Below are 24,662 nucleotides of genomic sequence, written 5' to 3'. Positions count from 1 at the left end.
ACATCAAATCAATCAGTTCTATGTAGGTGTTAATTAGATGTCAACTGGTAAACTAGTTGAAAACAATTGGTTAAATCACATTAGTCACACATAGAAAAAAGGGAAATCTAAGTAGCAGAGTCTTGATTGTTTCTTTTGGACATCAGCACACAATCAGCACGATTTTGTATGTTATGTACATCTAATAGGTCACATAACATACAGTCCATGTAGGAAAGTCACGTTTTGCAAAAACTTCAGCATTTTGTAATATCACAAATATTGGATGTAATTGGCTAAACGTAAAGGTAAAGTTGAAAGTGTGTGTATGTATATATGATTTTGTGGCTGTAAGATTCTTCAAGGTCCACATCTGTTGTCCAGCTGAAACAGCATTCCTCAAAACATTACAGCAGCAGTTAAACATGGTTTGATTATGGTTAGCTATCTAAATTAAAATCTACATGTAAAAAAATTGAAACTATATTTGTACAAGAAAATGCATATGTTTATATATACTGGTGCTGGTCATAAAATTAGAATATCATGAGAAAGTTGATTTATTTCAGTAATTCCATTCAAAAAGTGAAACTTTTATATTATATTCATTCATTACACAAAGACTGATATATTTCAAATGTTTATTTATTTTAATGTTGATGATTATAACTGACAACTAATGAAAACCCCAAATTCAGTATCTCAGAAAATTAGAATATATCTTAAGACCAATACAAAAAAAGGATTTTTAGAAATGTTGGCCAACTGAAAAGTATGAACATGAAAAGTATGAGCATGTACAGCACTCAATACTTAGTTGGGGCTCCTTTTGCCTGGATTACTGCAGCAATGCGGCGTGGCATGGAGTCGATCAGTCTGTGGCACTGCTCAGGTGTTATGAGAGCCCAGGTTGCTCTGATAGTGGCCTTCAGCTCTTCTGAATTGTTGGGTCTGGCGTATCGCATCTTCCTCTTCACAATACCCCATAGATTTTCTATGGGGTTAAGGTCAGGCGAGTTTGCTGGCCAATTAAGATCAGGGATACCATGGTCCTTAAACCAGGTACTGGTAGCTTTGGCACTGTGTGCAGGTGCCAAGTCCTGTTAGAAAATGAAATCTGCATTTCCATAAAGTTGGTCAGCAGCAGGAAGCATGAAGTGCTCTAAAACTTCCTGGTAGACGGCTGCGTTGACCTTGGACCTCAGAAAACACAGTGGACCAACACCAGCAGATGACATGGCACTCCAAACCATCACTGACTGTGGAAACTTTACACTGGACCTCAAGCAACGTGGATTCTGTGCCTCTCCTCTCTTCCTCCAGACTCTGGGACCTTGATTTCCAAAGGTAATGCAAAATTTACTTTCATCAGAGAACATAACTTTGGACCACTCAGCAGTCCTTTTTGTCTTTAGCCCAGGCGAGACGCTTCTGACGCTGTCTCTTGTTCAAGAGTGGCTTGACACAAGGAATGCGACAGCTGAAACCCATGTCTTGCATACGTCTGTGCGTGGTGGTTCTTGAAGCACTGACTCCAGCTGCAGTCCACTCTTTGTGAATCTCCCCCACATTTTTGAATGGGTTTTGTTTCACAATCCTCTCCAGGGTGCGGTTATCCCTATTGCTTGTACACTTTTTTCTACCACATCTTTTCCTTCCCTTCGCCTCTCTATTAATGTGCTTGGACACAGAGCTCTGTGAACAGCCAGCCTCTTTAGCAATGACCTTTTGTGTCTTGCCCTCCTTGTGCAAGGTGTCAATGGTCGTCTTTTGGACAACTGTCAAGTCAGCAGTCTTCCCCATGATTGTGTAGCCTACAGAACTAGACTGAGAGACCATTTAAAGGCCTTTGCTTAGAGTGTGGCACCAGGTGTGTTCAATATTGTACCTTGTCACAATATTCTAATTTTCTGAGATACTGAATTTGGCGTTTTCATTAGTTGTCAGTTATAATCATCAACATTAAAAGAAATAAACATTTGAAATATATCAGTCTGTGTGTAATGAATGAATATAATATACAAGTTTCACTTTTTGAATGGAATTACTGAAATAAATCAACTTTCTCATGATATTCTAATTTTATGACCAGCACCAGTATACTCATATATTTATACAGGATTTCAAGAAATTCAATTTACAACATATTAATTTCGAATACATCTATTTTTATTCATAGGCAAGATTTAGGGATGATGTTCATGGGCCATGAAACAAGATGTGTTTATAACATAATGGCCCAATCCAGCAGTTTTTGTTGGATAGAAATGAGTAGTTTTTCACTGAGCTGGCTGCTCTTCCTAGCACACCTAGTGAAGACCAGACAGAGGGCACATCATCTGGCCATAAAGCCCCAACTGTAAGTATTTGAGTCTTTTAGTCAGGACTTTTGACTAGACAGTTAAATATTACGAATGCTGTCATGAGTTACTTACAGTAAGTTTACCTAGCAGTTAACAGCTAGAGAGCTGGCGTCTGGGTGTACGAGTATGTAAAGTATGTTTGCTTTAGGGACCACACATGCAAGCATGCAAGTTCACCCTCATTCTTTTTCACCATATTTCTCTCTTTCTCTATCTCTCTCTTTTGGGCCGTGAAAGCCCAAAGTCTTAGCCCCAGGGGCCTTCTCAGAGCAGAAAAATAAAAAAAAAGACTTAGAAGACATTGGTCCTGTTACATCTGCTGTCCAGCTAAAACAGTATTCCTCAGAACATTATAGCAGCAGTCAAACTGGTGGTTGATTTGCTGCATCACAGCCAGTACAACTTGCCATGGTTAATGGAACTATGAAATATGCAAGTCAAGTCAACGTAAATGGTTTAAAAACATGATTCTGGTTTTAGAGGTTTTATTCTTGTAAGCTCTCCAATGTGGCTCACTTTTGTTTTGGTTGCAGTTGTTGCTGTTAGAGGACAATTTTCGAGGTAATATAAATGTTGCTTAGCAGTTTACTTTTGATACATAATCATTTAAAAGCTTGCTTTCTCATGACAGTCTCTGTTAATATCTAAAGATCAATGATTTTTTTTAATGTTATTTTTATCAACTGCTTTATCGTGAGCAGGGTTGCAGTGGTCTGGTTCCACTAGGAAACCCTGGGCACAAAAATTCTTTGAACAGGGTGACTACGTTTGCAGAGCTTTATTAATTTTATTAAATACATTTAGTGATATATAAATAAGTATCAGAAGGTAGATGTTAATTTTTATATGCTAAATGGCTGTAGACGTTCCACATTTTGTAGTGGGGGGTGGGTTTTGGAAGTCTTGGGGTCTTTGTGGTAACGTTTGAAGTACAGGGACAATGGGAATGTTAAGGGTGCATGTAATTCCATGTAGAAATATGAAACAGATGTACATCTGCCTACATTGGCTTTATTCCAAGATCCAATAAAATAAACATAAGCAGGTATGTCAAATTGTAAATCCTGCATACCTAAATAACCAGATCAAATGTGTTTAATCATTTACCTAGATATGCAGTCTTATTTGACTTAAAATGTGAGTAACTCTGTGGCATGGCATCAGATGCCGGTGTCTAAGTCCCTTCCAGGAGTTGGCTCACTAACGTAGACAGCAGCGGTCACATATGGAAAATTCTATCTGTCTCGATTTATTAGTAGAGTCTGCAATAATCACTTTTTGAAGGTTAAAAAGAGCCTGATGAAAGTATTACTTTTGCTGTGTTTGCATTCTGCATTAGCACTTGTAAAAAATTACAGCACCCGTTAAAACATGCTGAAAGGAATAAAGCCATCAAGTTCTGTTGATTTATGAGTGTAAGGCAAAGTTGGACTCAAATTTTGTCTGCTGCCCTTGTCAATTCAACACAAGCTGGAAAGAACAGGGTGTTCCATAAATCATAAATCACTGCTTCATAATTAGTATGATTATAATGCTAAGCATTTCCAGAAGCCGTTTTTGCCATCAGCGGTCCTTGTAACATTTTTCCCTCTTGCATTCTAAAAAAAGACTCATCCTGTGTTATTTTGCTTACTTCTACCAGAGTACCTGGAGGGCTGAGGAGTAAAATAGGCCAGCCGGTTTAGTTCAGCGTTTTGGAAGTTCCCCAGCACGGTCATGTAGAGGGTTAAGTTAAGGCTTTATAGCTCTTGTCTCCTGCAGTTTAAATCTTTCCCAATTTATGCTTTTACGTTGCATTACCAAGCATGGAAGCAATCAATATGCAAACTGTTAAAAAGACAAATGGCTGTAACATTTCCAGTGTTCAGGCCAGGAAAGTCATTATGAATGTTCTTGTTCTATGTTACTCAGTGACTCCCTGGGGCAAATCATCTGAAATGGATTTAAATTTAACTTGGAGCTAAAATGTTTAGGCAAACTAAATTTCTGTTTTTATTTTCTCCAGCTATGTAACTGTTTACATACGTGAATATGTGTCATTGCACACATTATGGGGTATTTAAAAATTATGAAAAGGTATTTTAGGTATTTTACAAAAGGTATTTTGATACATTTTAGACCAGTGGATTTGAGAAATCAAGGGTAAAGTGAAAAACAAGTTTGTCACCTCTGTAGCATGTGCAGAATACGGCATTGTCTTGCTAAAGTAACTATGGACCTCCTGGGAAAAGATGCCTTGATGGCAGCATATTTCTTTCCAGTATACACCTCTGTGTTAATGGTACCTTCACTCATGTGAAAGTCATCCATGCTGTGGGCACTGATGTACCCTCATATCATGACAAATGCTGGCATTTGCATCTTTCACTGATAACAGTCTGGATATGAAAAACATACATTTTTCCCCAGAAAACAAGCTGAACACTGGTGCATGTGCAGTGAGGGTGTCGGCACTAACTGCTTCACTCTTACTTCATATACAGCGTGTAGTCTTTGCGGGTTTATCTTTAAAACAAAAATCAGACATTGGACACATATTTAAACATTTGTCGCTGATTGGTAGATTAGTTAACTAGTAACAACTATTAAAATGAATAAATAAATAGATAAATGATACTGTAACAGCTCAGAAAGTTGCAAAAGTTAGTGCAGGCATAGCTGTTAACTGTGTTGTTGAAACCCACTGCATCCTTTACTAGAATGTGGTAGTGGTAAGTAGGTGGTGGAAGTGTCACAACAAGTACTGTGGGTGCCAAACAGCACCAGGGACCTGGATACAAACTTTGTGTCCAGGTACTGTGTGTGAAGCATTTGACACATAATCTGTGTGTCCGTGTGTGTTATCTTCAGGTACTCCAGTTTCCTTCCTCCTTTCCGAATTTGTAGAAGGTGAGTTCTCCTGGTAGATTGGTAATTTGTCCCTGTTTGCAAATGAGCCACTGAATCAATGTGTGTGGAGCGCAGCGATGGATTTGTTCCCTATACAGGGTTTATCTCTGCTATTGCACCGTATGTTTTCAGGTGATAAAGCTGGTAATGAAGATAATAAATTAAGATGATAAATAAATTATCCTACTCAGTTAATCTAGTTTGGCTTTAGGATAACTGAAAGTGAAGTACTTTACAACCCCCTGTAACTGCACTAAACACAAAGTATTAGTGTGCAGCATTGATTTATTTAAACAGGAGGACATTTTAGTATTCTCGAGGTCAAGACATTTAAAAGGTTATAAGTACTAAGTTTAGTGTCCTTTCAAAAATAACTATCTGCATCAAGGTCAAATGAATATTGATTGAAAAACACCAGTGTTTACAGTAATAGCAGTCTGCATACTGCCTTTTATTATGAGTATATACCTAACCAACAACAGAAAGAATATAATCCAGTTATATTTCACTGATAATTTAAGATCACATTAATTCTTCAATAACAACAGATTTTGGCGTTTAACTGATTGTCTGATTCAAGTAGTCATGCAAATTCCATCCTCCTCTTTTGAAAAGCAGGGTAAGGATGTGATTTCAATGACTGATAAAGCCAGATGAATTTATTCTGGTAATAGGGTTGTTCAGTGCACTTATATTCCATTATCAGATTTCTATAAAACCTACAGCTATACATATGCTGAATAAACAGTGATTGTAATAGGCTGTGCTCTAAACAATATTCAGGTCACAAAATATTGTTTAAAATTAGAAGGTGTAAAGATTTTGTGCTGGCATATTCAGTACACTTATAAGCCAGTTATAAGTATATTCTGTCTCCGTCTTAGTCTTCTTGAAGCAAAGTGGCATTATACCCCTTTTACAATAAAGACTGATATATGTATTTATCAAGAGAGAGAATAGAATGAACTAGTTATTAAGTTATTAATCTTTAAAAATTACATTTAAAACAAAAAACAATAAAAACTGTCTTGTATTTGTCAGTGACTTTTTTTTTTAAATTTATTTAACATGGGGGGAAGTATTTCAAATTTTTATTTCTAATTTTTTTGTCTTTATGGGTATAGACTGTTGGCCAGTTATATCTGTTCAAAATCAAATCCACAACACAAAGCGTTTAAAATACTTAAAACCGCAACCCAGGGAGAACCTACAAGCACCCACATATTAACCTAATGCACACGCTTGATGTGCTGCATGATGCTAATTTTTTATTGGCATGACTGTATGGATGGGAAAAAGATTAAACTGTCTAGTTATGAATGAATGGTTGCTGTGGGACCTTTAAAAGTTATAGCTGAACTGGGGCTTGGTTATAATAAGAAGCCTACATTGTGGGCTAAAGTGAATATGAATACAGAGTCAGAAAGCAGTGATAGGCTGACTTTGAAGTGGTCTTTAAAGGGTTTGGCCACTCTTAAAAGATTTGGCTGCTGAAATCCTTGCACCCCACACATTCAATAAAGATTTTGGCCACTCTTAAAATGTGATCGCTAAAATTCGAGGCACCCCACACTTTAATCATACTCTAACTTTTACTACATTTGGAACACTCTAACAGGGAAATAAAGCAGGGAAATAAAAGTCTGGAATTATAATTCAATCTTGGCTCCAACAACTTTACACTGTTCATCATGGAAAACCCATTTTAGTGTAAAGGTGTCAGTAACAATGGGCTACTACAGTTTATAATTATAGTAAGACTGGTATGAATTGATTATTAAAACTGGCAACCAGTTCTGCATTACCAGTCTGAAGTAGCTTTGATTGTGTTTATTTTAAGCTTAATTTATCTGAACAAGTTATACTTTGTCCTTGTGACAAAGAGCTTTATTAACTGAAATGTTGTAGTGGTGTTGAATTACATTCTCACTGTGTAGTGCACATAAACAAACACTGTTGAATCAGCTGAAATGCCGCATTAACAACTGATGTAGTTTATCGTTCAAGTCAGAAACACTAAGAACAGATACATTTTATAAGATCCATATTTTTATTAGTCTTTTTTACCACTGTATATATTTTAAGATTAGTGCTCAGAAATGAAATCTTACTGAAAACTTATATCCATGTATATCCATCTTATATCCATATCCACTCTCATACAACATTACCAAGTAGATTTGGTTATGCTCATATTGCCCCAGGGATCAGGCTTAAGTTCAGGCTCATGATTAAAAAGAGATTTTCACATTGACGGAATTCCATTTTTCAACACGCCACAGAGCGGTCACAACAAATCCCTTTTTACTGTTATGAAGCCTGGCTAGCTCAGTGCCTCTGGGATGAGGAGATAAAGACTCATTAGTGTGGTCAGGAGAGCTTACTGACGGAGACGTTGCAGTTTCTCTATTCTAATCCCAGAGGTTATCAATTCACATAGGCTGAAATCTGAACCATCTGAGACTGGCTAACTCTATCTCTCTGGTCAGCAGGTGGTGACTCAGATATTTCTCCTGCCTAAACTTCAAGTAGATTATGTAACATCTTGACCCTGATTAGTTAGTGATTATGAACAGCTATTGATATTGTACAGATATGTTGCAGATACAGTATAAAACCTATACCTACATGACTTCTGACAAAGGCTGATAATATAATATTATCAGGGCAGACAAAGAGAAGAGCACACACCCGTTCTTTTCAAAATGATCTCCTAGGGGGTGAATCAGGGGTCACAGAGAGAGCACAGACAATTGACATTCTCAAGTATTTTGTTCTCCTTACTGACAACATGCATTTTGAAGTATCATTAAATTACATTTATGGCACTAACCTAGATATTTCATACTGGACTGAAATTACATCAATTTTAACAGACTTTGCAGTGATATGCATTGTTTATTGACAAATTCTACATTGTAATTCTAAAAAAAAAAACAGGTAATGCTTTGTTGGACCTTGTTTAGTGAATTGTCGACTGTGACCAATAGCTGATTTTCTTAGTTGGCCTGTGCTGGGACATTGCTTTATTAATCATTATAGTGTTGCAAGTGGCTGAGATTTAATATTGTGTTACTCAGTCTAATTACAAATTATTTAATAATATGTTGTGATCTGGTTCACAGTTAAGTAGTTTTAAACGGAAAACTTAACTGAGGGGATTAAAACTGTTTTTATTGTTTGTGCTTAGAGATCACATGTTAGAAAATAGTCCAAATAGTTAGAGCTGTCCAAATAGTCACGAGTCTTTAGGCTAGAGTCCGAGTCAAATTATGAGTGTTTAGGCTAGAGTTCCAGTCAAATCATGAGTCTTTAGGCTAGAGTCTAAGTGAAGTTATAAGTTTGGAGGCTATATAGTTCAAGTCAGGTCTCAAGTCAATAGAACATACACAAAGCATATATGATAACTTATATATACTTAATATATGATACTTTAAATTCAGATTGAAAAACACATCAGATTAACTTTGTTATACGTTTACCACAAATATTCTTTTTGTATTAAACTGAAAGGATGGCACTGTTAAGACTTAGTCCCTACAGACCTTCCTAACTGCAGCAGACCAGATGGCAAAGCAGACCTACCTGTCTGCACAAGCTCCCTCACAGGAGTAGGGGATAGTGCCAGGCCCAGGCCAATTTACTCCCATCTCATTGGGATGTCAGCTCTGTCAGTTCTGCCAGCATAATACACCCTCAAACTTTGCTTGCCTGGATGTTAATTAGGGAATCATGCTTTGCTGTGCTGCTGGGGGCAAGCTGTGGCAAGCCCCTGATGCACAGTAGGAATATTTGTTGCATTTTGAACTTAAAGGGATGAAAAATATGAGATGGTCTTAACAAGATGGACAGAATGTAGCATGAATTGAAATGATTTAGCAGTTTTAACCACTAATACTCAGTGTGACAGTCCCTAGTTTTAACCAAGCATTCAACATTTCAACAGATATATTTCAAGAATGCCTGACTTTAGGTTTTTTTATTAAGTAGGAGGGATTAAGATGGTATATAATTATTTAGTACGTACCTCCTAAAAAACATGCAGTGCATCGACTGACTACTCTTAAATCAACCCTAGTTAGTGAGTTAGTGTAACACAGCTCTAAAATCAAACACAAAATCACAGTTGTTTATAGAAATACACAAAGAAGTTTGTGCATGAAAGTTATAAAAAGTAAAATGATTTACATAAAGATTTAACCTTGACAATACACACAAGCTTATTAAGAGTTGCCACATTCAGCAGCCCCGTCCCTTCACATGGATGCTTTCTCTTTAAAAATCCTGCTTTCTTAAAGCAAGAAGGAACCGGTCATACCTTTTTGCTCTTGCAGTACTTTCTGTTAGAAACGAATTCTGATTATATTAATTAGATGGTTGAGATAGGGTGGCAGACTCTGCATTTCATTTTCAGATTTGCTATTATCATATTGGCTCTCCGGTCATTTTATAAACAGGCTAAACAGATATAGTACTAATACTACTAGTAATAATAATAATTAGTTTTATTATTTACATATTCATTTTACACTTTACCACAACTGACTTCATGCCAGATTATGGCAACTTCCTTATGCAAATGCCACTGAATGGTTCTTACCCTGTCCAATATGTACTTCTGCTATGCTTTCATTGTCCTCAAGATACCTTACCAATCACAACTTGGTTCAAAATGAATCAGTAACTAAGCAAGGCTGTTGGTTAATGCTTTTAATGCAGTATTGGGTATGCTGTTTTTTTCCAGTCACTCTTAGAACTGGGTGGAGTCCGGTTGAAAAATGTTTGGGTTAGTCAGCGGGTTGGCTGGGTTTGAATCCGGTTCTTAATATTCAATTCCCAATGTAAAAAGCAAACTATTTCCATGGATCACTGCAATTCAAACCTGCTTTTTCCTTTGCCTGGACAGACTAAACAGTCTTCAATTAAGTCTGGTAGAGTGATTCAAGTGATCTACCGTGCTAACCCACACCTCTGAGAGATGTAAAAAGCTTTAAGCGGTTTACAAGCATGGTGTGTTATTTAGCAGATAATCCCTGAAACCTTGAACCCAGTGTTCAACTCTGAGTTTCTTTTTCTTGGCACATATATTTTTAAAATTGAGAAGGTCTGTGTGTAATAAGAAGCCACAATTAATCACAGATTCAGTGGCTATCATCAAACAAAGTCAGCATGTCTTTGCTCTGACTTCATTTTCATGTCTGTGGTGGACGGTCCAGACCAGTGCCTTATGCATCGCTGAGTGCTAATGGTAATATCAAATGTACACAGTAGTCTTAAAATACATTCCAAGATATGAAACCCAGACTGTGAGAACACTTTGTAGAGAGCAGAGAGTGCAGCCTCTAAGACGACATACTGTAAGGGAGGTGTTGGGGACATAAGCAAGGCCGTGCCTTTTCAAAATCTTATTTTCCATTCTCTTTCTCTGTTTGATTTAATTCATTTGTTGTGTCTGTCTACAAGGCAATAAGCAGCTCTGGTGTTTCCAGGGAACAGAACTTTATGCACACTGCTTTGCTTTTTTCAGTGGCACGTATTATACTGACAGACTCTTAATGAATTTTCCTCAGGTTTAAATGACAGGTTTAATCCTGTAAAGCCTAATGGTGCCCAAGGGAAAGAAAGAAGGCAAGAAAGATTGGACAGAATTAATGTGGAGTTATTAAGATACCTCTGGTCCAATTTCCTGACCATGGTGGTGTGAAAATTAAGTGCCCTGTAGTGTTGATAGCAGATTAAGCAATGTGAGCCTTTGCTTGTAATTAGTTCAGGCATAATTTTAGCCCATATGTGCTTATAAAAAAACTGAACACATTGTGGTAAATTTAATAGCATAAATTATTTGCATAAATTACATGTGTAACATAAGATAAGTTATGCTCATTTATTTTAGTTGGATCTTCTAGGATTAATTGTTGTGTTCATAATCTTGTAGTCAGAGAAACCGTCAGAGGTGCTGTCTGCTGGACAGATGGTGTCCTGCATGTTCCATCACCTCAGTGCTCCTCTGCTCCTGCTCAGATAAAAAAAAAAATGAGCCTTCAGCTTGAGACACCTTAAACAAATGAAGTTGCTTTGCTATAATATTTGTCTTAACACCCATGGCTTCCTGAACTCTTTGTGGGTGAGAAGGCAGGAGGTGCTGAATGCAGAGTGGAAGAGAAGGTGCATAAAAGGCCTCTGGTTGTTTATTTGTTGTCTGATGTGACTGTGGGGTGAGAAAAGCTGTGTCTCGCCTGCTGTTCAGCACCACACAGCCAACGGGAAGTGGGGTTTATTGGTCAACCCCAACCCCATTCGCTAAAAGAAGCCTTCACATGTTGGGGTACTCTAGTGTTTTTAACGGCAGAGGAAAAGGGCTGGATGTGAGACATAAGAGCTGCCAAAAAGGTGTGAAATAAGTGAAGGCATAATCATGTTACAGAATGATTTGTGATTTGCGGCAACCAATCTTGCATATGGTACAATTTGCAAGTTATGCTAAGTAAACTTAGCATACTTTTTGCCAAATCAATCAGTGTGGCAAAATGTTTGATTTAAAGCGAAGGTTATTAATCAGTGTTAATAACATATTTATGCTAATTTCTAATATGTTTACATTGTTAAAAGAAACATAATTTCATACACATGATTTGTGGCTTTAGATTTTTGTTAATATGGTCATTTGAACCAACCACAAAGGTACAGTATATATACATCCTCTTTTTATCCTCTTTTTATACCAGCATATTTCATGCTAGCATAAGTCCTGTGTTGTTAGATGTACCTTACAGCAGTGTAGAAAATCAGATGTATTTGCAGTTAAAATACTGTTCAATTGTATATAATACAATAATGTGGTTGAACAGTATTTTAACTGCAAACTGCATTCAACATTTTTGTATAAAAGTGATATTATACATACCATGCAGTTGCCACATTTTACAATATAAACAAATTTAAAATAAAGTACATAATAATAATAATTATTATTATTATTAAAATTATTGATTATTATAGTCATTATTATTATTTGTAGCGTCACATTTTGCTTTTAATGCAGAAAATGCCAAATAAGAGTTTGAAACAGTATAGAGAGGAGCCCCCTTGTTAAGAGTCCTCTTGTTTTGTAAATCATATAGAACTACTTTTAAATTCATTAAATTACAAATGAAGTAAAAGCTATTTGTAGCTCTGAGAGTGATTTATTCAACCATCTCTGCTCTTATTTAAATCCACAGCACAATTTAGCATGTAACCATGGTTTCCTAAGGCATTATTATCTCCTGGTGCCATAGTGACAGTGGGTTTGTGGACTAAGATCAACACGGGCTTTGTGCAGGGGAAGGTGTGAAGATCATCTGTAGAAAAAAAAAACCTGTCACTCATGTTGGTACAGTGCTGCCCCCACTCCGAGTTGGCAGTCTTTTCACCCATCATGTTTCCTATTATCACCAGCTACAGGACCAGGTACAGTTTTCATTATGTTTGGCTTGAAAAAGGATAACATTCCTCCACCAGCACAAATAACACTGGGCAAAAAAGGAGGGATGAAGTAGACTGTTAGTGTAAAAATAAAATAATTATTTGGTTATACTAACTTTCTGGTTTATAAAATGTTTCCCAGCAAAGATATACATACAACAGCTAGATGAAGGACAAGCTAGAATATTGGACCAGCTGGATTAGTGGAGACTTAATATTGCAGGTCTCTATTGATTTGCCATATATTGAACAAACCATCCACAATCAATAGGACTTCATTAGGTGCAAATACCCTGCTTTGTTTTATTTGCTTGTGTTTGTTTATTGAAATTATGCAGAAGCCCTGTGTATGTGTATCTAAAGCATGGATATAATAGTGTGCAGTGTGTTTCAAGAATCAAACAATAAATAAGACATTCTTCGGTAATATTATAAATGTATCCCAGGATTCTGGTTTCAATACTCACCTCTGCTTATAGTAACATTGATTTATATGTCAATGTGCTTTGATAAATTACTCTAAACATTTGTTGCCACAACGCAACAATGTTGCAACAACGAATCTTTAGATCAGGGGTCATCAAACTACGACACGCGGGCCGTATACGGCCCGATGCTTTAATTTGACCGGCCCCTTTAACCACAGCAGCAATACATGTTGTCTGGCCCCTGTTCATCTTCGAATTCACAGTATTATAACGGGGAAAAAAATAACAGAGGAAACAAAAATTGGCCACCCGGAGTCTCAGTAGATTATACGGCAGCGATCCAACAGGTGGCGTTCCAAGCATGAGGGGAGTGATTGGCGCATCAATAGAGAGATGAGTGACCGCAGCCACTGAACTGTGTTGCAAAGCAGTTAAGTGGGATTTCGTTATGAAAATCCTCGTGTTAATTTCATTAAAGCTAATGCTCTTAACTACAGGCAGTTTCAGGAATTCTTGTCTGAGCTGAAGATGTGCTTTACTTATCCGCTGGCTGAGTCGGGGCGAGTTTTGAAATGTTTTAACGTCCTGCTCCCGGAGATCAACGCATTTATGCATCCAAAATCAAAACTCAAGCACATTGTTTAATTTTTATGCTTCTCTTTCCATTGCTCCCCGATCTCAATAAAACATGCACTTAAAGTAACTACCGTTTTCGGGAGCATCTACTTCTGTGTGCAGACTTTTTCGAAGTTGAAACACCTTAAATCTCCAACCAGATCCAGACTCACTGATCAACATTTATTAGCTATTATGACTGGCAGTAACAAATATGGAACCTGACGCTTACTCTCGTCAGGCAAAAGCAGGCTCACAGTTCACACTGATTTTTTAAGGAAACACTGTATGAGGTAGGATAATGGAAATTATTAAAATAAATAAAATTTCTGCATTATCATTATGAACTACTATTATACAAAGCACAGACACATCCAGTATACATAGCAAATAATTTTTTTGGGTGTGTTTACTATTTCACCCACGGTCCTGCCCCCCGAAACACTGAAGAACAGTAATCTGGCCCTTCGATTAAAAAGTTTGAGGACCCCTGCTTTAGATGTTCCAGGCTACATTGAGCTTGCCAATAATAGAGACTTACTACTTGCTTTTCTTGACATAGATGTGTAGCTGTAAATATTACATCAAGTTGCTGTTCTACTAATAAATATATTTTTCATAAATATATCGATTAAGGTGGTGTTAATTCCTTAGAGCTTTAGACTTGCAGGTTCAATCCTCACCTCTGGTGAAGTCCGGCATGTTTTCTCTGTGTTAATGTGGGTCTCCTTTTGGTGCTTTAGTGTTCTTTGGCCACCTGTGTGTGTGCGTGTGGTTAGTCTTAATCTGCTTCTAAGGCTTAGTTAAAGGTCCCCTTAAGCATCCTTTCGACAAGACAGTTTACTGCGCCAGGCTTTGATTGTCCGGTGCACGCCTCAAGAAACAAACGTTTTAATTAGCACTTTATTGACTAATTCCTTTCTGCAGGCCTTGTCTCACTTTCTATAGTGGCCACTAGTCCATTCTTTGTGGATTAACCTCTCTTTCTGTGCAGTTAACTGCACATTGTCTGACGGTAATGTGAACAGTTCTTGCAAGAGTCTCTGGCACAATGGCTCCTTTCAGTGGACCAGCAGCACTTAAAGAGCTGTTATTCCTCTATCTCCTGGTCTTCAAAGCCCCCATGCATCATTTTGTATCACTTTGTGCCCTCCTTGATGCTAATTTAAGAGCGGGACCTCACTAGGCTTCACCTTTTCCCCCACTAGTCATCCTCACCCCCTGTGTCCCAAGGGAGAAAGGAGCCCATATGTAAAACCTGGTCAACTGATATTGACTTTGCAGCTTTGGGGGAGGCATAAATAAATGCAGAATTCAGACTTCAGCTTTTTTTTCTTTTGTCTGTTTGTTCCTGAGATTGTATATGTGTTGGGATGTTGGTTACACCTCCCCTGTATGCTTTAAAATCAGTACTATTCTTAAAAAATATACACCTTATGACATGGACTAAGGTCTTCTTTTTATCTGAGAGTAGCTCTAATGATGCACTGTAATGAGCAGACCTTTGCTATGCTAATGACTGCTCAATTGTCCTTCTCACACCAGTGCTCCATTAAGCTGGGGGCTTCACTCTGTCCCTCTGATTGATCACTGTAATGAACAGATCTTTTCATTCTTATAGCTAATATTCCTACTAAGATGTCAGAGTTTTATGAACAAATCATGGCTGCCAGTGTATGCTGAATAATGAAAAAAAATCAGATATACATGTTAGCTCATGGGTGCAGGTTAACATTGTTGCCAATGCAAAGAAATATGTTCTTGATTTTTTTTTCAAGGGTAGATGGTATAGAGAAAGGCATTTTAATTAGATTTTTCTTTCTCATCTAACACTCCTAGATGTTAAAACTACCTTACTACTTTGATGACTTTGTTGCCTTTACAAGCCTATATTTAGCAGGCTAAGAGCAAATGTCTCTGGTAAACAGGGATTTGAATGACCCCCTCTCCACAGTTACATCCCCTAAAGAGCATTCTTAAGTTGCCAGAATACCAGTGCATCTAAAAATGCACTAAGTCAATAGTCTCTCTGAAGAGGACCTGCAAAGGACAGTGAGAGATTTACACAGCTGGCCTGTGGGCACAAACTCACCCCCCCCCCCCCCCCCCCCCCCCCCATCTTAACTCTGCATCATGGTAATTAAGCATGTTTAGTTCCTGAGCTTCTAGCCTGTTCCCTTGGCTGTATTCCCCATCACCTGTGAATCATTTAATATAGACTGAGAAATAGTCTAATTAAATTTACTACTAATTTGATTAAATTGGCACCCATGAAAACACATAAATTTTTAAAGTTTATACAGGAATTACTCAGAATATTTAAAATTAGAGGTTGTCATGTTTTTTCTTGGGTTAGATCACATGGTTAACTGAACCTGCATAATGCATGTTTAGTTATAGTAGGAAAAGGATGTTTTAAATTTTTCATTTCATTTTGATGTTTTACTGCTGCTTTATTCTCTATTGACTATTATTTACTTAAGTCATTGTTCATGTCAGCCCCGGTTCTGGACTGCTTTGCTTGGGGGGGCAGTAAAACCTAATGAGGGGGCATGTTGATAGTCATGTTTTTGAAGCCAGAAATATATTCAAGGCTTGATTTGTGCATGAATGATGACAGCCAAGCTATTGATACTGGCTTAAAGTGATGTATGAGGTAAAGAAATAAAAATGCATGTTTTCGAACTTAAACTTAAAACCCAATGATTAAAAAATACATGTTGATTATGTAAATGGAGAAAAAAGATTATCTAATTGTATTTCATTTTAATACGCCCCCTTAATTAAATTGCCATTACTAATAGAACAACTCTATTTCTTGAAAGGCTTTAATACAAATTTAAGTCAAAGCTGACAAATGTACCTACACACAGACTGAGAATATTCAAACGTGGAAATAGGAATGAGTGAGAATATTTATATTATTGGGAAATTAAAATATAAAGAAAACAAAAGAATACTAATTCTGTAAAAAAAAAGTGTATTATATAGTATGCAGTATATAATGCATTTTTGTGATTGGTTCAGAGATAATTTTAAAAATAGCCGTTGCTTGCATTGTGCTTGGGGGGGCAAAGACACAATTTGGGGGGGCAATGCCCCCCTCAGCCCCCCCCCCCCTAGCGCCGGCCCTGGTTCATGTTATTAATTGGATATTCTAAATAATGTGTTTGGGTTATTATTGCACCACTTTATGATATAGAAAAAAGATTGGCAAAAGCAAAGAGAATTTCATTGCTTGGACAAAGAAAATGGGAACCAGTTTCAATTGTGAGTTGCTTTAAATAAAACCAAATGTTATATTTAATCTCCAACATGGTTTCATAATTGCTAAATCACTTTAAATAGTGCAGTTTATATAAAAAGTTGTGTGTTATCTATAAAAAATCACATCCTTGTGCTGTTGATTAAATCTTATTTAATGTTTGATTTTTATTTATTTACATTAGTGCATTTTTTTTTATTGTTATTGTTTCTGTAGAAGGGGTAACTGCTGATTTGAACAGTTATGTATAAATTACTGAGGGAATCTGGCTTCGTATGAGCAGCTGTGTGTTCCCTGTTTGGTAGAGAAGGAAACACACCCAGCCCCCGGCAGTCCTACAGTCAGTTTAGGTCACAGGCCAGCACCTGAGCTAATCATGTAGATTATCAAAACAGCACGCTCTGCAGGGGCTGTTTGTTGCTCCTCAGGGTGGCCTGTCACTCCACCATGCTTTAACTCTATAGTACAAACCTTTTCTGGGGCTGATAAACAGATCATCAGTGCTAAACACATGAGATAGTGTAGGCTTCATTAGACTAACCTGAAAGAAAACCCGAACTCATCTCATGCTAAACAGGACAAAAATTGGTGCAGTGCTAATACACCAGTGAATTTATGAGTTGGTGTCTCAGCAGAGTCATTGACCTGGCTGGTCATCCACACAAATGACCTGTGTTTGAGAGAGGCAAGGTCGGACAGGGTCTCTTCCCACTGCCACTACGTCATGCAATCTCTGAGACTGGTCTGGGTGCCTGCGTGGGGTGTGAGTTTGTGTGTGTATGTGTGTGTGTGTGGGAGGGGGGTGTCATAGCATTGGTCTCCATACATGATATGGCTCTATGTGGGAACCCAACACTGGCAGATGAAAAAAAGTGTCTGGTGACTGGGCGCATGTGATGGTTTACAGCTCTGTTTGGTACTTGGAAATGACTAGATTGGGAGAAAAAAACTAATAAAGAGGATTTTTAAAATGTTTACATTGCTTTAGAATGTTTTATTTAGACAAAAAATAATTCATTTTTATTTATTATTATGTAAATCACTTTTATTTGTAGCAATCTGAAAACTCAGAAACACACCAAGTGCCTTGTTTATATATTGTTAGAGCTGTCCTAGACCACTAAGGGTCAACATTTAGGTTTTATGAAGTTAATTACTACACAAAAATATTCAGATTAAGGCATGTGTTCCCCATTTCTGTGTGTTTTTTTAATGATGTTTGGTTTTCTTTCTCCACCTTTTAATAACATGAGTGGCGCAAGACGCACCACAACCCATATTTGGATAAACTGATTGAAGATAAACGAATGAATTAAATAGACATGATGTACTAAACAAGTCACATGAAGACACCGATTGACGTGTTTAGTGTGAAGGAACTCCAGTGACCTGCATGAAGCCTTGACCTTAACCCCATAAAAATATTGGGATAAATTGGAACATTAATTGTAAATCAAACCTTTTTTTCCGACATTGATGCCAGATCCACAGAGACACTTCAAAATGTTATAACACAGGAGGCCAACTATTAATGCCCATAGTTAAAATGTGATGTGTAACAAGCTCATGGTCAGATGTACAGTGACTGGTGATGATTGATGATTAATGATGACCATGATGCATCATAGCACCGACTCTAACTCGCTTCTGAAGATAAATCAATCAATGAAAATTGTGATCATACTTACACAATTACAAAAACATGTGTGGCCCTGTATTAATATTGTAGCCTCTACTTCTACTTTGTGTAACACTGTATGTATAACTCATTACTAAATCTTTGCATTATATTTATGCCTTTTCTTTGTTTTCTAGATACCAGATGCATCAGTGCAATCTGAGGTTCACATGGAGTTGTTGATACGGCTGGCTCCAGGTAACATTACAGACATTCTACTTATCGGAGCTGGGTGCTTATGGTCTCTTGGCCATGAATTCAGCAGAGCCTTCTTGAGTATCTGATAAGAATTTCCTTTCTCACTCATTATGTCTTGTTTGTACTGATACTGTATTTTTACTTTTGCACCACCCTCCTTTCATAATTTATGCAAGCCTTTGCATGCATTGCTGATAGCTCAGAAATCTTCAGAATTGTCCTAGTAGTGAGTCATTCATCACAAAAAAAATTGTGAATTGCATTGAGATGATGTCACTCATTTCTGTTGGGTGGTCCTGCTATTTGATTTGCAATAAAGCCAAGCGAGGGTACGTTGAAGGTCATGCGATGCGTAGATGGTGGAAGAAATGTAGTCCAGGTTAGAAAGCTGTGCAGAGCAAGGTTACCTGTTATTTTCATAGAAAGGAATAGTGATTGCCTCGTGACCTAGATGTTATTTAGAGGAGAGACACCTCGTAAATCAAGCAAAACCCCTTTTTGTTTACCTCTTTTTAAAGCTTCTCTTTCATAGAGGCAGAAATAAGGGTACTTTTAATTAAATCTATTGAGGAAATTGACAGAGTAGTATATCAGTCAAAACACCTGGTAAAATATCCTCTGGTAATGCAATTATCACAATATACTTAGAACTATTTAATTAATGTGTTCTTTTTTACCAAATTTAGAAGAGAAGAGAATGCACTTTGAACAGGATGCCAGTAATCATTCCTGTATGAATTTTAGACTAGTCAATCCACATAGGATCATGTTTTTTACAGGGGAGTGAAAAGAAGACTTTCTAAAGGAAACCACTTAAGGACAATATGCCAAAATCCACACAGAATTTAGAAACCTGGAGCTTAAAAGCATTACTGCAGCGTCACTGTGTCATCCCAAATTTCACATTCATGTAATTTGCTTATTTATTGATCTTCGATAAGTAATAAGAAATAAATACCCATCTGTGGTTAGTGGTTAGTTAGGTTTTCACGGAATTGGCATATTCTCCCCATATTTCTCCAGGTGCTCTTGTTTCCTGTTTCTAAATATTAGTAAGTGTGAACATGTGTGTGAAGCCCTGCTTAGGACGGATGTTCTATCTAGCATGCATTCTCACCCAGGACCAAAATAGGCTCTAGATTGACAAAGCCCTGAATCAGGATAAAAGAATTACTGATCATGAATAAATGCATGAATAAATGAGGGTTTAATATTACTTTACAAAATTGAGAAAAGCCAGAAGTGTATTACATATTTATGAAGTTAACAACAGAAATAACTATTCCAATTAAATTTGAAGTACAGCTTATAGTAGCTCACTTTAAGGAAGATAAATGCTTCCCCAGGATCATTAATCCTATACTGGTGCCCGGTCAGCTGCTGCTGGTCAGTGCATAAATCTAGTCTGAGTCCTGGGAGACAGTGCCTGGAAGACAAACGAGTTTAGTTTGAAGAAACAGTGTCACAGTGGAATATACTAATATTGATAACCGCCCCTAAAATACACAATGAAGATCACTCAGCCAATTCACCTTTTCCAGAGGCTGTCTGTAGATAATCTAGCTCCACAGCACACATGAAACTTGCTCATGTATGTATAACTAAATATTTAAAAGCCTAGTGGAGCTTTATCCCTTCACCTCACCCAAAACAACAATATGAATGATTTATTTACAGTCAGTACAATCTACCCTCCATGTGGGAATCATGATAATGTAGTCTTCTCACCACTGAGAATCAAAAAGAATCTCATAAATAATTTAGTTTTTTTGTTTTACTAGACAGCCTAGGTGCATATTTCAATTCATGTACACCTATCATATTCATTCTCTTTGAATGTGTCTAATTACTTCATTATGTGTAATTCTTTAAAAAAATTCTTAAAAAACACATGTTTTTTATATTTTATTTTAATTATTCATTCCTTTTTACTAAGCACACACTGGACAGGCAGGAGTGCACTTTGGCTGCCTCCAGTATTTGCAAATACACACTGAAATGTAAATTCATTATCATCACCACTCACTTTAAGTCAGATTCCCTTACTCACTTTACTTGAGACCAGTTTAAATCAACCAATCCACCCTTTGCATGCTTAGGAGTTGAAAGGAAATGCATTATGTAAAAGAAACCCAATCTCACTCATGCAAAACATGCAAAACTCGTCACAGGTAAGTAGAAGTAGTAGAAGTAAGTAAGTAGTAAAAGAAATGCAGACAGCAGTAAAAAGATGAACCCAGAACCCATGCTGCTTTGCAGTACCACTTTACCAGTGTGCCAGTGTACTCAATATTATATTATAGTTTGAATTGCATTTTATACTTGAAAATTGCAAATATGTACATTTAAATTTTCAATTTATATTTCAGCCATTGCTAAAAATGAAGCATGCAGCCACGCACAGCTCCATAGCTAAACACTGGCAATAGAATAAGTGGCTACTGAGAAGCTCAGCTTAAATGTAACACTGTCATTATTGCCACATTCCACTTGTCTCTAACTGTATGTGTATGTGTTATTATATAGTGAATATGACTATGTTAAACAACAATTCAGACGTACAGCAATAGGCAACATAAGCTCATAGAACAGGACTGTTAAGCGCTAAAACAGTCTGCTAAAAATGGGCTTGGTGTTACCTAGCTTAATGCATACCGCCTACATTTTAAAACACGTTCTGGAGCTGTTTAGTTGGTTTGGGTTGGGCACCCTCAGTTGCAATAAAAAGAATTCCTAAAGCTTGTATGGTATAACTAGCATACAATAATATTCAAGAAAATTATGTGATTCCAAATGTGTGCCTACTGTTAGTGGAAGCTTTTTAACTGTTTCACCATGACAAAAAAGCACAAAGTAAAATAGTTTGTCACAGATCACTGACTTTAAACACATTGAACATTTTTAGGATGAACTAGAATGCTGTAAATCTATAATGGCACTAAATCTGTAATGTGTAATTTTAATATGCATTTTATTTCAGATGTGTTGGTGTAACTTTAATTGCCCTTATACAGAGTCTAGTTAAGAGGTTTGATGTTTGTAACAATCAGGTCTGATCATCAAGCAATGAGCTGATGAAATCTGGGGTTACTTTACGTGACATTATAATGAGGGTACAGTTCATATTTATTAGCTGGATTTAGTTTGGATTAAATTTGGGAGGTAACCCAGACATGCTGATGGATGAGAGCTTTTTGTGGTTTAGAGGTTTTTGGGAGTCACATCATTTGGTTTTACAATTTCCAATGCTCTCACGTTCTGTCTTTCTACTTTCACTCTCTTTATGCATGTGGACATGTCCAAATCCAGAGCTGATCTTTATCATAAAGTATAATTGCAGTCTTGCAATGTACTCATGTGTTCTTCCCATGCACACCTATTCAAGTAGTCAGGGCATATTTCTCTTGTTTTCTGGGTTATTTTTACGTTTGAACCATTTTCACAAACAGACTGTAAATGGGTTCACTGGAAAAGAAGCAGCTATCAGGAACTTCTTTTAGAGAATTCAGATGATCTGGTAATCATTTTGGCACTGTTGGATTGAAAAGGCTTCTAGAACTTAATTGGAAAGATTTCAGCTCTGATTGGAGTCTTGTTTTGACATTGATATGAATCATTGTGAAAGCTGTTGACATAATTTTATGCATCTGCTTTTGAGAATTTAAAAATGCCCCTATCACACCCTTGTGTTTTCAGAGATTGCTTTTCACCACCCAAAATGCCTCCTCCTTTCTGTTTTTTACCCTGGCAATAACATACTGCAAAATTCCTGCCATTCCAGTCTCTTGTCTCTCGATCACCCAAACCATATAGTGACACACTAATGTGATCCACATAAGCTATCAGCTTATCTGGCACAACTTTGAGGCTTTGCAGATTGTTTTCACTGTGTTGTTGGTTGTCATGGCAACTGTGCCATCTGTCGTATCAAAAGGTTGGTGGATGTAGATATAAAATTTCTTAGGGAAACGCGTGCATGACTGTAATGAGTCAAAAAAGCTTCGGCTCGGTTTGTTAAGAGCCTTAAGCATCGTAATGCCCTTAAATGGCTTTTAAGATGATATCACCCAGCTGGATACTAAGTACTGTTGTCTCTTATTCAGCAACCTTTAAATCTCTGCTGTCTGGACTGTTATTGTTTTCAAAACCTATATATCATTTATTTAGTTTTCAGTCACCCCTCTGAATTAATCATATTTGTGAATTGATCATGTATGTGATTTGTGATAATAGTTCAAATAGTTTCAAGGGCTGTATGCAATGTGTTGAATGTGCACTTGTTTCTTTAAGGTAATCATGGGTGTAGGTCGTTGGCTTTGTCTTTCTTTAAGAACCAGGTAATCATAGAAAGCAGACCGGCTGGCACCAGACTGCTGGTTAACCTTGAAAACATATAGAAGCAGACAAGTGCAGTCTGCAACCAAATGAGGTGGAACCTTAGTACTTCATTGTCTGACCACTCCAGTCTCATTCTCCTGCCCAGTGCTCTGTCTGCAATCTTAAATGAATCCTGAATTTACTTTTTTACAGACTATATCCTGTATGCAACAGCTTTTGAACATTTAACTTGGTTTTAGAAGAATTTCAGAAGAATTTTAATCATGTAAGTGTGCTTTGCTGGGGGTTTCATTTTTCGTCTTACTTTGTCACGGTTTTACCATGGTGCTTAAAATCTTTTATGTTAAATGCCCAGCTGTCCATGTTCAAGCTATTGCCATCTTGTGTGGATTGAAGGAAATAGCAGAAAAGACATGTTTGTGCCAAGATTCCATTGTGCATTCCAAGTTTTTCAGTCTGTCCAATAAGGATGGGATGATGTTATCAATAGAGCTGTTTATTTTAGCATTCCTTGCAGCTGCAAGAATTTGCCCTAACCAGAGTATGCATCAAAGCAGCCTACGTTGTCCAAATATGCTGCAAATTCTTTTAAAACCGGGAGTATATATATGTTACTTTAGCAAATCTTTTTTTGAGTTGATATGCATTAAATGTGCTATAAGATTGGCAAGCATAAGTGTTTTTTTTAATAAAAGCACAAGTATAATGTGTATTAATGCCATAATAAATGTTGTGTATTACCCATGTCAAAAAAAAAAAAATAGATATTAGACAAAATGTAGTCATTACTGGTTCCATTACAGATCAATTTAAGCTGTAGCATTTTATGTGAATATTGAAAGGTTGTACCAACATGGGTTTTTGCTCATAGCCACTGTTTACCCCCAGCTGATTGTGACTTTTTCATCTTGCCCTAAATTGATTAGATTCCTTTTTATTTTGCATTTTGTCCTGCTGTGACTGTTATAATAAGTGACACCACAAGTTTTGTGTGAACGGCGTAGACATGTTTGACAGGAGTGACATTTACTTTGTCACTGCAGAGTCAAATGATTTTCTATAAGAAATGCAGACAGCAAGAGACTGCACACCATGTCACCCAGAACAAGGCAGCAGTAGGAGTTTGCTGCTGGCATTGAACTTTGAACAAATGACTTATTGTATCTGGGTAAATGCTATTGTTTAAATAGAAGGGTGGCAAATTCAATAAGCTTGTCAATCACTTGACTTTTAACCAGTTTTTATCCGTGGGCATTTGAGGACATGACAACCAGGTTGTTAATACTAAAGTTAAATTAAAGTCACCAAAATGAACTCTAGCTTGAAGAAATGTCTTTAATTTGCAGTTTTAATTATTTAGCAGGGCTCCCAAGTCTTCACTTAAGAATTGACTCTGGGGGAACAAATCATTGGTTTGTATATTCCACAGCACATGCAAATTGCTC

The 24,662-nt window shown here is 37.0% G+C and overlaps 1 protein-coding gene across 2 annotated transcripts in view; it reads left to right on the top strand.

Annotated features, from left to right (window-relative positions):
• lgals3b (lectin, galactoside binding soluble 3b) overlaps nt 1-24,662 on the top strand; it is a 52,584-nt gene that overhangs the window by 6,644 nt on the left and 21,278 nt on the right. Inside the window, exons 1-2 of one of the 2 annotated variants that reach the window (XM_063007436.1) lie at nt 12,568-12,680; nt 18,819-18,879. The gene's annotated coding sequence lies outside the window, so the exon portion shown is untranslated. Of the gene's footprint in view, nt 1-12,567; nt 12,681-18,818; nt 18,880-24,662 lie in introns of those variants that run through there. The other variant, XM_063007435.1, reaches the window with a different exon arrangement.

This window comes from Trichomycterus rosablanca, chromosome 13 (assembly GCF_030014385.1).
Source record: "Trichomycterus rosablanca isolate fTriRos1 chromosome 13, fTriRos1.hap1, whole genome shotgun sequence".
NCBI lineage: Eukaryota > Metazoa > Chordata > Actinopteri > Siluriformes > Trichomycteridae > Trichomycterus > Trichomycterus rosablanca.
The sequence above is the reverse complement of the archived record's forward strand: the minus strand, read 5'-3'. Positions and strand labels throughout refer to the sequence as shown.